This window comes from Balaenoptera ricei, chromosome 8 (genome assembly GCF_028023285.1).
Source record: "Balaenoptera ricei isolate mBalRic1 chromosome 8, mBalRic1.hap2, whole genome shotgun sequence".
NCBI classification, from domain to species: domain Eukaryota; kingdom Metazoa; phylum Chordata; class Mammalia; order Artiodactyla; family Balaenopteridae; genus Balaenoptera; species Balaenoptera ricei.
In genome coordinates, this window is record NC_082646.1 from 44,421,693 (window position 1) to 44,434,419 (window position 12,727).

The following is a 12,727-nucleotide window of genomic DNA, read 5'->3' on the forward strand; positions in this document are numbered from 1 at the left end:
TTTATGGTGTCTGGCCTTATATTTAGGTCTTTAATCCATTTTGAGTTTATTTTTGTGTATGGTATTAGGGAGTGTTCTAATTTCATTCTTTTACATGTGGTTGTCCGGTTTTCCCAGCACCACTTATTGAAGAGGCTGTCTTTTCTCCATTGTATATTCTTGCCTCCTTTGTCAAAGACAAGGTGACCATATGTGTGTGGGTTTATCTCTGGGCTTTCTATCCTGTTCCATTGATCTATATTTGTGTTTTTGTGCCAGTACCATATTGTCTTGATTTCTGTAGCTTTGTAGTATATTCTGAAGTCAGGGAGCCTGATTCCTCCAGCTCCGTTTTTCTTTCTCAAGATTGCTTTGGCAATTCGGGGTCTATTGTGTTTCCATAGAAATTATAAAATTTTTTGTTCTAGGTCTGTGAAAAATGCCAGTGGTAGTTTGATAGGGATTGTATTGAATCTGTAGATTGATTTGGGTAGTATAGTCATTTTCACATTGTTGATTCTTCCAGTCCAAGAACATGATATATCTCTCCATCTGTTTGTATCATCTTTGATTTCTTTCATCAGTGTCTTATAGTTTTCTACATACAGGTCTTTTGTTTCCTTAGGTAGATTTATTCCTAGTTATTCTTTTTCTTGCAATGGTAAATGGGGGTGTTTCCTTAATTTCTCTTTCTGATTTTTCATTGTTAGTGTATAGGAATGAGAGAGATTTCTGTGCATTAATTTTGTATCCTTCTATTTTACCAAATTCATTGATTAGCTCTAGTAGTTTTCTGGTGGCATCTTTAGGATTTTCTATGTATAGTATCATGTCATCTTCAAACAGTGAAAGATTTACTTCTTTTCCAGTTTGGATTCCTTTTATTTCTTTTTCTTCTCTGACTGCTGTGGCTAAAAATTACAAAACTATGTTGAATAATCGTGGTGAGCATGTGCACCTTTGTCTTGTTCCTGATCTTAGAGGAAATGCTATCTGTTTTCACCATTGAGAATGATGTTGGCTGTGGGTTTGTCATATATGGCTTTTATTTTGTTGAGATAGGTTCCCTCTATGCCCACTTTCTGGAGAGTTTTTATCATAAATGGGTGTTGAATATTGTCAAAAGCTTTTTCTGCATCTATTGAGATGATCATATGGTTTTTCTCCTTCAATTTTTTAATATGGTGTATCACATTGATTTGTGTATATGGAAGAATCCTTGCATTCCTGGAATAAACCCCACTTGATCATGGTGTATGATCCTTTTAATGTGTTGTTGGATTCGGTTTGCTAGTATTTTGTTGAGGATTTTTGCATCTATGTTCATCAGTGATATTGGCCTGTAATTTTCTTTTTTTGTGACATCTTTGTCTGGTTTTGGTATCAGGGTGATGGTGGCCTCATAGAATGAGTTTGGTAGTGTTCCTCCTTCTTCCCTATTTTACAATATTTTTGTATAGCAAAGTGATTTAGTTATATATATATATATATATATATTCTTTCTCATGTTCTTTTTCTATTATGGTTTATTACAAGATATCAAGTATAGTTCCCTGTGCTATATGGTAGGATCTTATTGTTTATCTATTTTTTTAATAAATCATTTTTGGAGTATAAAAATACATATTTAACCATGTGCAAAGTTGGACTGGTTCTGGAACAGAGTACCCAGAATCCTTATTTTCATTAATAAGTACTATTGGTTGTGGATTATTTATGAAATATTTTTTATTTTACCTGAAAAAAGTGGTTTGCATTTTTTCCCTAATTACAACTATAGGAAAGTTCAATATGGTAATATTAGAAAGCATGGGAATTTATAGAGAAAGAAAACAAAAAATAGCTATAATTCTACCACAAAGATAACAAAAATGTTAAATTTTGGTGTGTTATCTATCAAGATTTTCCATAGTTTTTCTCTACAAAAATGCCACAATTTAAGAACTGTTTTGAGGTCTGTTTTATTTTTATCTTAGCAATATAAGAAAAACATTTTTTCTGGGTCAATGAAGATTTGCCTGTAATGCTTTTTTAAAATTTCTGCTTTTTTTTTTCAATTAAGTATTTTTATTGTATGGATATATTTCTTTACTGTTAAACATTAAAGTTGTTTCTAAAAATTGCAATACAAATTTAATGCACATATCTTTGCTGTATCATCTATTTAGATATTCTTTGTGTGGTAGAGTACTTATATACATATATAAGAATAAAGTTTAACCATACAAATATGTTTTAGAATGTTCTCTTGTTTATATGGATGTGTCTCTTGGAACACTGACCAAATAGAGCCCACAGTGATTCATATATTCCAGTTCTGTAGCTGAGAGGAAAGTAATACTTCCTTGCAGATTCCTGGTGCTGATTTGTAAGTGATTCATTTATGTAGGATTGCTAAGGCATGTAACTTTATGTTCCTCAAGGTTTTACCTATAAAATGGAACTAATAATACTTGCCTCCAACTTTTGCGGAAGATAAGAGAGTGTATTAAAGCACAGAGGAGAATGATGCCACATAGAGTTTTCATGGTTATTGGTTTTTAATTTTTCTCATTTTTCTTCCGTATTGTAATTTTTTTTGTATTTTTACTGCCCTACCCATCTTATGAATGAATGATGACTCTTAAGTATAATTTCCTTTCTGCTTGTGTGTGTCCTGTGGGTTTCTTTCTTTTTAATAAGCAATATTTTGTGGTACACAGAAATACGTAATAAATATATTTCTAAATTACATTTCAAAATGAGCTATTGTTTCAAAGTGAACCTTAAAATATGGGAAGTCTCTGAAGTGGAGGAAAAGATGAAACGGATGGATTAAATGAGACGTGGCCACCGCAGGGGACATTCTACTTCATACAAGTCCCAGAAATCTCAATGAAATCACTACATAATTTATGCATGTTCATAAATAATCCATCTCATCCTTTTTCTTTAAGGATTCAGTTTTCAAGTGCATACACTAAGCAATCCTGGTGAGCCACCTCCAGCATGAGATGGGGAAAATATATTTCAAGTTTAAAAAATGACGTCATGGGTTGTGGTTAATGGAATATTTGCCAGTTTCTTTATCGAGGCCAAAGGGTCATTAGCAAACGCACACCCTTTGATCATTTATTAATGCACCATGCGCTGCGCCTGTTAAAATAATTTTAGCATTCAGGAGTTGGCTTGTGAGAAAGGAAGAAGCTTGAGAGGATGGCTGGACTGTATTTTGAAAAGTGCTATTACTGTCCTGGCTGAACTGTGCTACATAATCCTCGCCCTTGCTATAATTAGACACAGGTATCACTATTACAATCCCAGTTTTATTAGTGGGATAAAAAGTAGCAGAGGAGATAAAGGTTATTGTTTTTTTCCTCGAATGATTCAGAGTCTGCACAAGAAGAGGGAACATTAGGGTCTGATGCCGAATTCTAGCGTCTCAGCAATGAGGACTGCACTCCAAGCTTCAGAAGTAACTTCAAGTATTAAAGAGCACAGATTTCCCTTCATTGATAGATGAGGGTCTTGCCTTAGCCAGGATAGGAGCCTCGCATGTGCCTAAAAAATGGGGATTAGCCCTGTGGAGACCAGACATGCTCGTCCCTATCTTCCCTGAAAATTGTCCCATGGGAGAAGAGACTATTCATCATCAGTGAAAACACAATTCACTTCCATATTCTCACACACAGGCTTGGTCTCCTAAATGTGCACATCTGGAAATCTTATCTAGGCCTGTGTAATGACCAGTGTTTAAGCATAATCTGTGTGTAAGTGAATTCAGCTGAGAGGGAGTTTGCCTTTTGGCTTTTGCTGTCTGAAGCCTTAGCTCTACTGAGCTTTCTTCCATTAAGTTTTATCATCTGCACAAGAAAATTAATAGGAGCTGGACAAGAGACTCTAAACTGCTGATTTTACAAAGAATGTGGCCATGCTTCTTGCAATAACATTGTATAGAATGGATAGCACCACTGGATAGCTCAGTAGCATTCAAGGCTCTGAGCAAGATTTTGTGGTCTTTTGGACTACAGTGTCTTCTGATTTCACCGGCGTGTGTCCATAAGGAAGGGTGGGTATTGCAAAAGGGCCTAGAATTTGTGTTCTTTGTGTATTATGGGCAAAGACTCGTCCAGCTGTCTTGTGTAGGTTATCTCAATTAACCCCTACAGAGTCTTTAGAGGGGCATTATTGCCCAGATTTATAGATGACCAACCTGATGGTCAAAGGATGAAGTGACATGCCTAGGAAGTGGTATGGCAGATATTGAAGACCACTTGTACGACTTCATGAGTTTCCCTTACAATTTCTTTCACAAAATTGTCTGTGGAACTCAAGAGTTCACTGATGGGCACTGACTTTTTTTTTTTTTAATCCACTAGTTTTTCTGTACATCTGTGAGTCAGCTTCTTCTTTGTTATATTCACTAGTTTTATTTTTTAGATTCCACATATAGGTGACATAATACAGTATTTATCTTTCTCTTTCTGACTTATTTCACTTAGCATAATGCCCTCCAAGTCCATCCATGTTGCTGCAAATGGCATTATTTCATTCTTTTTTACGGCTGAGTAGTATTCCATTGTATATATATACCATTCCTTCTTTATCCATTCATCTGTTGATGGACACTTAGGGTGCTTCCATATCTGGCTATTGTAAATAGTGCTGCCATGAATACTGGGGTGCATGTATCTTTTTGAATTAGTGTTTTCAATTTTTTCAGATATATACCCAGGAGTGGAGTTGCTGGGTCATATGGTAGCTCTACTCTTAGTTTTTTGAGAAACTGCAATACTGTTTTCCACAGTGTTTGCACTAATTTACATTCATGCCAATAGTGTACGAGGGTTCCCTTTTCTCCACATCCTTGTCAACATTTGTTATTTGTGGATTTTGATGTTAGCCATTCTGACAGTTGTGAGGGGATATCTCTGTTGACTTTTTTTTCTTCTGTCAAACTGCTAGAGAAAAGGATTGGAAAGCCTTCTCTGCCGATGGAGAGAACTGGTAAATATGAAAAGACTGCGTGGATATCCATGGGTCAGCTGCTGGCCTAGAGATAAATAACGTCATTGAGGGTCCAAACTAAAGGGACCACCTTCCAGGGCTTCCATGTGGATGGTCATTGGTGGACTTGTTTGGAGCAGTGCTGTGGGTGGTTTCATCACAAGTCCCTTTCAGCACAACCAGAGCTGCTTATAATCTCATCTGTAGTTTTGCAAAGGTCCTGGGATTTTATTGAAAACTCAAGAGTCCCTAAATACTGACAGATAGAAATGGAAAGAAATACTACTTCTAAAGGGAGTCCTGCTACTTCTTTTCCTCTCTGAGAAAACTGAGACTGTTTCAGTTTTATCAGGATGTTGATCAGTGCATTGTTTTAGTTAAGAGCTTGAGCTCTGCATTCAGGCAGATCTGAGATTAAACTGTGGCTCTGCCAGGTCTCAGCTCTATGACCATGGCAAGTTGTTTAACCTGCCTGAACTTGCTCCTTTGTGTATAAAATGGAGATGTTTGTAATTCCTTACAGGAATTACACGATTATTTTAAAGGTCAAATAAAAGAGTGATGGTAATGCACTAGCACAGTGCCTGGCAATGTTTCTGTTGATTAATTTTATTTGTAATACTATTTCAAGTGGTTCCAGAAAATGTTTACAAAAATGTTAAACAAAAGTAGCAGAAGGTGGTGTCCACTACTGTTGAAACTTTATAAAAATATGAACGACTACAAATGAAGGCAGAATAGTTTAGCCATGCAGACCTTGCCTTTAGAGTCTGACAAGTCTGAATTCAAAACTTGGTCCAGCTTATCTCTGTGATTTTGGAGATTTTTTTTCCTAACCACCACAAGCCTCAGTTTTCCCATTTGTAAAATGGAGTTAATTATAGTTCTAGTATCTTCAGGGTGCTCTAAAGATTAAATGAGATAGGTCCTATAAAGGTCTTAGCCCAGTGCCTGACACGTAATAAGAGATCAATACATATAAAATACTGCTAGGCAATAAATATAGATGTGACGGTGTGATGAGACTACCAGCATTTTAATTTAAACAGAATTTATCTAATATCATCTTTACATGTTATCTCAGTATAAAAGTGGGAACCCCTCCTCTGAATCAATGCAACCAAAGTCTGCCTTTAGAATTAGGATTCAATATGATACTTACCACAAACGAACATATCTGTGAAACAGAAACAACCTCTACAGACATAGAGAGCAGGCTTGTGGTTGCCAAGGGGGGCGGTGAAGGAGAGATGGATTGGGAGTTTGGAGTTAGCAGATGCAAACTATTATATATAGAATGGAGCAACAGCAAGGTCCTACTGTATAGCACAGGGAACTATATTCAGTATCCTGTGATAAAATATAATGGAAATGGAAAAGAATATGAAAAAGAACATATATATATATGTATAAGTGAATCACTTTGCCGTACAGCAGAAATTAACACAACATTCTAAATCAACTAAGCTTCAATAAAAAATAAGAAGAAAACAAACACAAATATCAAAATATATTTACGATTTCAATATTTACCTCCGTGACTCTTGTGATCATTTTTAACGGCCTGAAAATATCCGGGAAAGTCTATCTTGTGACAACTCCAGACTGGAGATGACACATCAAAGGAAGCAAAAAGAGGAAGTGAATTGTTCTTTGTACATATGGAAACATGATTGGTATTTGGGAATATGCTTTTCCAGACGAGGAAGTTGAATTATAAAGAGAACCTCATTCCGCTCCCTGTGGGAAGAGGGATAACAGGGCCATCCTTGCGAATGGAAAAGTGAAGGCAGCGGGGTGATGATCCCAGTAATGTCATCACTATCAATTAGACCCACTGAGGTCCCACGAGATGCACACATGGCTTTAAGCCTCCGAGCCTGTCACATGGAACCCGTGTGTCAGAGCCAGGAGTGACCCTAGCAAACACCTTGTCAATCCTTCTCATTTACAGAGTGGTGAAGTGAATTGCCCCTTTATGTAGCTGATAAGTGGAGTAACCACTGCTTAAACTTTCTCTCACAGCTCCTAGTCTAGCTCCCTTCCCCCTCTGCAGGGACCTCCCACCTCTAGGTAGTTTTGAAGAAATTCCTTAGGAGGGTGGGCACAATCCACAAAGAAATTAAGATAGTGTGGGAACCTAGGACAGTTCCTTATCCTCTCTGAATTTCAGCTGCCTCAACTTGCACTGGGGCGAAAGGATTCAATTAGAAAGTGTTCATAACATCAGCTACATAACAATAAAAATTAGCAAAAAATTGGTCACTTACTATGGGCCAGTTATTACTCTAACTGCTGTCTTACATAAACATCTCCTTTAATCTTCACAACCACCCTGCAAAATAGATATTGTCATTATTCCCATATTATAGATATTCCAACCAAAGCTAAAGAGGTAAAATAAATTCTCAGTGTCATATACAATTAGAAGGTAGTGGGGTGAAATTTTATAGGGGTTCTGACTCCAAAATCCACATTCCCAATTACTCTGAAATTCTGCCTCTGTAGTTGGTACTCCAGACATGGAAGCCACACTGTCATGACCAGTTTCACGCAAAGATATTTGACAATCTAAATGATAATGGCATTGCTTTACAGTAAGGGCTTTGTCAGTATCTCTGAAACAATCAAGACAGGATGGTGATGTTTCTAGCAGTTAACCAGAGGAGTCTCCCTGGTTGTTTGGATTGTTAATGTTGTTCGTAAGGACTCAGTAATGACAAAAATGGCTCTGGATGAATGGGGAGAAGACTCCCAAATTAAGAAGCGTACTAGCAAGGGATGCTTCCCCCTTCAGAAGGGAAAAAGACAAAAGACACTAATGTTTGTGAGGTGCCGGGTATAGGCCAAGTACCTTGCCATTAGATTTGCATAGTTCGTTCAATCAAATCTTTCCATAACCCATGAAGGGACATGCAATTGTTCTGTTTCATTGATAAGTCACTTAAACCCAGAGAAGTGAAATAACATGCCCAAGGTCATATGACAAAGTAAATGTGAGAGGTAAGATTTGAATTTAAGTCTGTCGGTCACCAAGGTTTATTTTTATATTTTTATTTTTATATTTTACCTCTCTTAACCACATAGAGACAACGCACATTCCTCAATGCCCACACACATCTCTCCCCACACACACACAGACCCTGCATGTCAGCCCCCCTGACTGCGTCCCGCATCATCTTTCACATCGGGTGGGTTCCATGATGAGTCCTGTGCTTCTTCACCGTGATAATTAAGTTGATTCTTAGAAACTGACAAGGCTGGAGAGACAATATGTGCTGATGGAGGTTCTGAATCACTGCACTAACGCACTACATCGTTGATTCATCTACGCTGATCTGTAGTCTACACGTTCGTTGAGAGAAAGTGGAGACTCCTTGTAATAAAACCTAGACGAGCTTGCAGAGCGTATTCCACTGGGCATTTAAATTCTGAGGAAAGCATCAAGGCTGCCCTTGAACAAGTGCTGCAGCTGAGCCCTGGGAGAATTACAAGAAGACACGGAATTCACCCACAAGACTCTGGGTGTCCCTAGGAGGTAAATAGGAGCTTCTCCATTGGAGTCCAGGACTTACTCTCAGACCCACCCTCTGGCCTCAGATCATCAGACTGAGAAAGACTTGCCTTGTAATTTGCGTTGAGGTATATGGAGTTTGTATGCTGCCGTCATTCATTTACTTGTTTAATCATTCATTCATTTGTTTAACAAGCATTGAGACACTATTGTACGAAGACACTGTGTGTGAAAACACTGCGTTAGGTGCTCAGCACACACCTACCAGTGAACTAGACACAAACCCAGGATTTGTGTTCGGATCTATCCATTGAGATACAATGCTTCATGGCATTTTTATCTGTCCTGATTCATGTGATGATAATCTTAGGCATACAGTGATTGTTATTGCTCCAATTCATCATATAATTAGAGTTACTCTAGTGTGTTACAACACTCTGGGCAAGGAGGGATAACAAATCAGTACACATGGTCCATCTGTTATCAGCCAACCTCTTTCATATACCTCATATTGCAGGGTCATCTATTAAGTGACTGGGTCACGCAAAGCCACTTGGCTGTCTTTTCTGCTGCAGCCAATTTGATCACCTGACCATGTCTATCCTCTGAAGCAGGCATCGGAGCTCCCCTTCCCAGAAACTCAGACACTGTTCAGACACAGTTTGATATTTACACCCTTATTAGGCCACGTGGTGGGACAGAAATCAGACATATCTGAGTATGCATCTTGTGCCCGTCACATGTAGCCGGTGATGAAGGACGATCCCTTAGCCACAGGCATTACTTCTTCTGTAAAAGAGGGTAGCAAACTCTGCTTCTGAGGGGAGGTGGGATGAATTGGGAGATTGGGATTGACATATATACACTACTATGTATAAAATGGATAACTAATGAGAACTTACTGTATAGCACAGGGAACTCTACTCAGTGTTCTGTGGTGACCTAAATGGGAAGGAAATCCAAAAAAGAGGGGATATATGTATACGTATAGCTGACTCACACTGCTGTACAGCAGAAACTAACACAACACTGTAAAGCAACTATACTCTAATAAAAAATTAATTAAAGAAAAAAAAAGAGGGTAGCAAACTCTGCCTCTGAGGTCAGCTGGCAGGATAAAATGAGATAAACGATGTAAATGTTTATTCCCCACACCTCAAGTAATTACTTAGTTTCACATCAGTTCTTTTGCTACCCAGGAAAGCATGTTTGGAAATATTTGACTCGTGGTACAAAAATCCTCCTAAAGGGGGCCCAGGTTATTCTCCACCCTCGCGAGTAGAGAGGTAATGGTTATCCTGATCCCAATGTACTGTGCACATTTAACTCTGTCCACCAGACCGGGAATCCTGGAGGGCTGGAGTCACAGAGAATTTGTTCTTGTATCTCTAGCTCAGTTCTGGCCTGCCATGGTGTAGGCACTTCCTAAATGCTTGTTAAATTAAACGATGTCTTAATCTCGGAACCCCACTGCTATATGCCTAGCACCTCAATAACTTAATCTTTATGATGGCATTTGAATCTCTTCACCATCAGATTAGATCTTATCTCCTGAGTCTCTTTCATTTCCAGAGCTGTTATCTTTTAAAAAAATAATAATTTAGAAAGACTTTGTGTTAAGAATGTCATTTTGAACTGCTTGACTGTCTTGGGTTATAGCCATTTGATTATGCAGCTAAGAGTGATATTGTGATATCCTGCAGCTTTCTCGGAAAACCCATAAGGCTCATACTTGAGTATAAAGTCAGGTTTGCCACAAATGGAACTCTGCCTGTGTCAGCAGAATTTCCTTAATGAGAAGGTGATTGGAACTGAAATGTCTACATTATTTTGTTTACTTGAGGTCTGTGTGACCGTTTCTTCATGCTTCATTCGGTCACATTAAACCCTTCCTGTAAAGCATCTTATTCAAACACAGAGTTTTTAAATTTAGTGAATTCCAAGTGCCAGGAAATAAGCATTGTTCCATTATTCCTATCTGAGGGGTAAAAAAACTGAGGCTGAGATGAAAATGAGTATAGGTCAAAGACAAGCCCGAGAGTCAATGCAACACTATTTTTGATTAACAAGGGGAAAAGTCTGTGTAAATTAGTGAAAAGTCTGAATACGTAGTATAAAACTACAAGATTATTATTTCCAGTGACATAAAATTATACAAAGAAAATCTTCCTTGGTATGTTCTACCTAGCATATTATTCGATAATAAGAAAGAGGGATTTAAAATTAATTTGATTTTATGCAACAGTGATCTTATAACTGAGAGCAGCCACTAAAATCATAAGCTAAACTACTGAGTTTTCCTCCATCTCATAGAAATAAAAAATAGGGGAGAAATCGTTGATTAATAGTGATAACAGATATTAAAATCATACGAAGAAATTATTATGGTTGTCTTAGGCCAAACGCTAAAGATTACATGACTCCAGTCTTGGTCCAGCTTTGTTTCCTTGGTGTGAAGTCTCTGGGGGAGGTCTATGTACACAGAAGTCTAGCAGGGCACACTACCCTTTATTACTCAGGACTTTGGTTCAGTAAGTTAAGCTGGAGCATAAGGAGGACTGCTTTTTTCTAGGCTATTTAGGATTAAATTTTTTCAGAAAGAAAACAGTAAGACCTATTCTTGCTACTTTTTCCAAGCCCAAAGAAGAACTTTCTTTCTTCTTAGCGGGAGACGAGGCCATCCAAAACAAATTAGAGACACCAAGTGCAGTTAGAGACAGATGGAGAGAGGTGTTTTCCCTGAAGTGCAGAGCTGAACTGGCCCAGGCCCATTCCCTCAGCCTTGCTGAGGAAAGAGAGAGAGAGAGAGAGAGAGAGAGAGAGAGAGAGAATGAATAAGAACAAAAGCTAATAAACCCTGGATATTCTTTCCACTCAGATACAATGGAAAAACTAAAGAAGAGAATGAGGTCAAACTCAGAACAAAGATCATTTAATTCTACTAAGCTGTTAGCACAACTTCTTATGCCCGATGCAGAGTGAGTCCAAACAAACCAAAATGTAAGAGTTTGGAGCAGAGAAAGGTTTATTGCAGGGCCATGCAAGGAGACAGGTGGCTCAGGCCCAAAAAGCCCCCGAGGTCCCCAAAGGGTTTTGGCAAAGCATTTTTAAAGGCCAGGTGAGGGAGGGGAGGTGTGATCAGCATGTGCACAATTCTCTGATTGGCTGATGGTGAGGGAGGGTCACAGGGGTTAACATTATCAGTCCTTAAACTCCAGGAGGCCTGGGGCTATGTGCTCATGGTCATCAAGTAGTTAACATTTTCCATTTGGTGGGGGGTTTTCACATCTGTAAAAGAACTCAGGAAATGTGCATCAAATACTGTTATCTTGGTATTTCAGAGAGGAGTTAAAGCCGAGGATATGGGGGAAGGGCCTGTCCTGGGAAGACCCCCAGAGGGTCCTGCTCAGTTACAATTCCTCCCTTTTCCTTGATACTCCTCAATCTTGAGGAGAACAAGTTTTGAATAAGAAAAGGAATAATGGTTCAGAGAAGGAGGTTAATCATAAACTTGACAGAGGTACCCACAGGGTCCTGCTGTTACAAAGTGACTGCATTTAAGGACTCAGTGCCAAAAAAACAAAACAAAACATGCTGTAAAACTTGATTTAACTACCGTGGGTGGGTCTCCTTCTTTTTGGGATGCAATAAGGGAAAGGCACATAGAATTCCTCCTGAAGGCCGCTGCTAGAACAACTTTCATATATTTTCTCACCAGATTGGGGGGGGGGGATTATTAGACCCATTTTACAGATGATTAAGCTGAGTTTCAACGAATTTAGGAAATTTGTCCAATTCACAGAGTCAGTAAACCATGGCGATTCTAACACAAGTCTGTCTGACTCCAAAACTTCTAAAACCAGATCTGGCAACAATTCCAGTGCCACCAATTATTCATTGCATGACCTCCAGCAAACCAGACAAATAAAAACTTGGATGAATTAATTCCCGGATGAAGCTATCTGGTTTCTTAGCCTGAGAATAAGTAATCCCTATTTCTTAAGGTTGCTGTAAAGATAAATGAGACAGCTAAATGATAAGATACAGATGATAATAAGACCCTTAAAGGGCCGAAATAAATTCTTACTGATTTAAAAAGAGGAGCTAGGACATGTTTTTCTTAATCTATAACCTTTGAGGTAAGTGGCAGAAGGAGCAAGTGTTCTTTTACTGTCTATTGTCAAGAATCTAATGAGGAGTATGACTGAGCAGTCCTCTTTGAGTTGAGAGTGACCACTTTGATATTCT